Source organism: Aptenodytes forsteri, unplaced genomic scaffold, assembly GCF_000699145.1.
Source record: "Aptenodytes forsteri isolate BGI_AS27 unplaced genomic scaffold, ASM69914v1 Scaffold256, whole genome shotgun sequence".
NCBI lineage: Eukaryota > Metazoa > Chordata > Aves > Sphenisciformes > Spheniscidae > Aptenodytes > Aptenodytes forsteri.
This window is the reverse complement of record NW_008795021.1, coordinates 184,589-188,734: the sequence shown is the minus strand read 5'-3', so window position 1 is coordinate 188,734 and position 4,146 is coordinate 184,589. Positions and strand designations below refer to the sequence as shown.

Below are 4,146 nucleotides of genomic sequence, written 5' to 3'. Positions count from 1 at the left end.
CTTGTTTTTTCTCACTTTATTCCCTGAAAGAATAGCTTCAGACTGATCTGGATTTTCAGGTGAAAGTGCTTGCTTCTGACAATATCCAGGCCTTTCTGACCAAGAGAGCATGGGAGCAGCAACTGTGAGTCAGAAAGCCATGGGAGTGCTCTGCTAATGGAAGGCAGGTAGGTTTTTTGCAGGCAGGGGCAGAGGAGCGTGGAAATTGGCAGCTCCAAATGGAGTATTAACGGTCATCCCTACTCCACATGGCCCTACTGGAGGCTGAAGGCCAGGCCAGCTTCCTCAAACACTGTGGCAGTGAATATGGTATAAATGTCCAGAGAATTAGTTGAAATCCCTTTTGTCCCATGGAGCCTTGGCACATTAGTCAAGGCATTTTCTTTTTCTTATGCATGCAGAAGAGGTAGAACTTTGTAGGCTGCTGCACGGCTGCATGACGGTTCATTGCAAGGGATTTCCCCTCTCAATTTCTATATTCTGTGACTGTGTTTTATTAATGGGAAGAGAAATACCTCGTAAGAAAGAAATGAGAAATACTAGAAAAATAGTACAGCTATAGGTCTGCAAACAGCTGCTCTGACAACTGCAGCTACTCTTGTACAGTCATGTCTCACAGCGCTGGCAGTCAGCAGCACTATCATGCACATATCCCTTACCATGAAATGTAGGAAGCATGGGGTTTGCAAATGTGTGATCAACTTCACAGCTCAGTGCCCACCAGAGATTTGTCTCAACAACATCATTTGACAATGTTTGAACCCAATGCAACAAATAAATAGATATGAGGAAGGCATGCTGCTTCTATAATGGAAGACTGAAACAGCATGGGCTTAAGCACCTTTGGAGTTTACCTGCAGGGTCATGAAGAGGGTCTCATGACAAAATAACACCAAAAGGCAGGGTCCCCTGAGCCCCTTCCATGGGAGTATAGGCATGGGGTGGACAGAAAGGACAGCCTCTCCTACTGAAAATTTCAGATGCTCCACCCTTCCAGAGGCAGAGTGCAAGTGACCAGGCACAGCAAGGGAGTGGAGAGGCAGGAGGACAACATCCTCAGACCTCTCCGGAGTCAAAACTTTACCGCCACATCCCTGAACCCTAACATCTTTTAAAACCTAGGTTCAACCGGGACATACTCTGACAGCCACAAAGAAGTGAAGCTCACATGGGCCACCCTTTCTGTCCTAAAACACACTACGTGAATCTTGGAATGTGTTCTACGTATTTATATTTTCCGGCACTGAGCGATGTTTACCCTACATTTCTTCTCTCTCACTGCGAACAGGTGTGTGTTCTACCTATCGCCCTGCAGGAATGGTTTTCTGAACTAGATGAGGCTGCTCAGATAGTGCAAGGCCTTCAACTAGCAGGTATCTCAGCAGGTAGCTTCCTCTCCTCTGGCCCCAAGTCACTCAGGGCAGCTTTCACACCGACTGTCTTCCCAACAGTGAGCATGGTTATCTGAAATGATTGTTTGTGCGGAAAGTTCAGAGCCACGGCATAAACTTGGAAGGATAATTTGATGAAGTAGTTTCACCGCTTCTCAGCAAAATCCTCACATCACAAGAGGGAGCCGGGAGCATTTGCTGCCAGTTGCCAAAGATGAAGGTATACTCCAGCTGTGTGAGGACCAGGAAAGTCCAACTCCTGAACCTCATGCTCTCCAAGTCACGTAACTTTGTAATACTGACAGAAGACTCAACTCTCTGTGGAAATGCTGAAAATACTAATTTTCCAGTCTCATTTTCCATTTTTTAGACATATAAGAAGCCTAGTGATTTCACTGAGAATTTGGGGTAAACAAAATTCATTCTACAAGATTGGAAAATGACAAATGAGAATAGGTTAAGCATTGTTTGATGCTATCTTCCTTGCTTTTTTTCACCCCATGTTTGCAAAAAAAATTTAAAAGGAATCAAATCAAATAAGATAGTGGTTTAGAAAATTCCTCTAATCACATTTGTCTTTAATAATTTAAGAGGGCACTTTCTAGAAGCATACTATAGTATTCGCTTTTTTAGAGGTATGCAATTTTGCAGCAAGTCTTCTGGATTTCTTCAAATTACTGAAAATCCTTATTTTCCACTACTTTAATTTGTATCTTGCAGACTTCTTTCCTGCCATTAATTTGTATCTTGCATTCTTCTTTCCTGCCCATGACCACATCTTCCTCTTTACAGTTAATGGAAGTTTCAGAGGCACAGAGGGTCAGGTTCTTTCTTTACTATTCAATTAGGTAAATAAATCCTTATTACTTGAATGACTCTCTGAAGAATAACAGGTAGATAAATCATGTAAGATTTTTCCAGTCTTTGTAACAGCCCCCATCTATAATACATACCTACAGTTTTAAAAGGACATTGATTATAGTGTCTACCAAGTGCTAAAATAAGTTTTGCTTTTAATGGAGTAAGAAAAATATCTGTTAAAAAACACCTAAAAATTTAATCTGGGATTATATGAAAATAGTAAGAATTATACCTAACAGTACTGGTTAGGATGAAAGCAAAGCTGCCTGTTAAAAATCTGACCACTGATCGAAGCTTGCAATTTCAACCTTCATCAACTGCTTTCTTGAGTGACTCATCAAATCAGCGTTACCTAAAAAGTCAATATTGAGAAACCAGGTAAACCCATAAATACTCCTTTCAGTCACACAATTGCTACCAAACACTCTTGAGAACACAGTAAAGCATTTTATTGTTTATGCTCATTTTCATTTACACATAGGAGGAACAATCAATGCAGTTCTATCACAGCGGGTGGACCATATCCTGTAACTCTAACTTTGACTGCTGAATATGCGTAGACCTGTCTTAAGGTCTGATCAGAAAACAAAAAAAGAAAAAAAGAAAAAGGGGGAAGTAGGTAGGAGAGTAATTTCACTAACATCAGTTAATTCATGATTCACAGGTATTTATTTTGCAGGTGATATAGCTCTTCTGAAAGAGCAAACTGCTTCACTTCTTTACAAAATACACTAAATAATGTAATTACTTAGAGAATTCTAAATTTCGCAATGGTTCATGCGGTAAGGGTGTGCAGCTGACACAAAATGGAAAACATGGTTACAACATCAAACTGCTACTTCTATTCCCAGCTGGTTTATGGAAAAGGTCATTGGACTTCTTGTTTTCTGCTCTTGAGTTATAGAGTAGAAACAAGAAGTATTTACTTTATAAAGGCAACTATGAGGACAGACTATAGATATGCAGTGCAGTTGAACAGGTCTACAACTCTTGTTTCTACAGCATTTGCATTTACTATTGTTTTGAAATACAAATATAACTTTTGCACACTGTCACTTCTCATGGATGTTCAGCTGAAGGAGTCATTTACAGAATTTACTGCGATGCTCCTATTTTAAATGCTGCTTTTTTTCTCCTCTTGGCCTCCTAAGTGAAGGGAGCAACTCTTTCCACTGAAAGAAAGAAATTACAGGTGTGCAGAAGTACAACTATGCTACCAACACAGACAGAGACAACTGTGCCCTTGTGCACACCCCTACAACCGGCCGGAGAACAAATTAAGAAGTTAAGCCTGCAAAATAAATGGAGTTTACTCTCAAACTTTTTCTTCAGTCCAGATGAATTATAGACCTTGATTCGAGGCTGCCCTCTTTTTTTGCAACTGATCTGCGTGACTATTGGAACAGCTTCTCTGCCAGAGTCATTACACTGAAATGCAGAGCTGAGCAGTTTGGTGGCAGTATGTATTGACGTTTTTGCAGCATCATGAGTCTGGCAACTGGGCTTGGGGAAGTTTCAAGCAGTGGGTCTTTACAATAGCAACTTGATTCTGCAGACAAAAAGCAAAAGATTGGCAGAATTATTAAGGTATCACAATAAAGGCAAGTGTGTATTCTGCAGAACGTGGTGCTGAGTTTAGCTATTAGCTGGCAGCCACTTTTGTCAGAGGCGCAGAAAGGCACAGCTTTTCCGCGTGTGAAGAGAAACATAAAGGTGCCGAGCCTTTCACGGTGGCTAAAAGGCAGCTTTCCTTTCAGGATGCCTGCTCCCAGCCGGCTCCACTCTCAGCAGGAGCAGCCGGAGCCGTAAGGAGGCCAGAAAGTAGGCTGAACTTTACAAGCAGCCTTACTCCGGGGCCTGTCCTACCTTCCTTCCTTTCCAAAAAAAAAAAAAA

At 41.4% G+C, this 4,146-nt stretch overlaps 1 protein-coding gene across 1 annotated transcript in view; it reads right to left on the bottom strand.

Annotated features, from left to right (window-relative positions):
• Positions 1 to 2,679: 2,679 nt before the first annotated feature.
• Positions 2,680 to 4,146, bottom strand: part of HTR1B (5-hydroxytryptamine receptor 1B) — a 3,304-nt gene continuing 1,837 nt past the window's right edge. The window contains exon 2 of the mRNA XM_009275758.2: positions 2,680 to 3,801. The gene's annotated coding sequence lies outside the window, so the exon portion shown is untranslated. The remainder of the gene's footprint in view (positions 3,802 to 4,146) is intronic.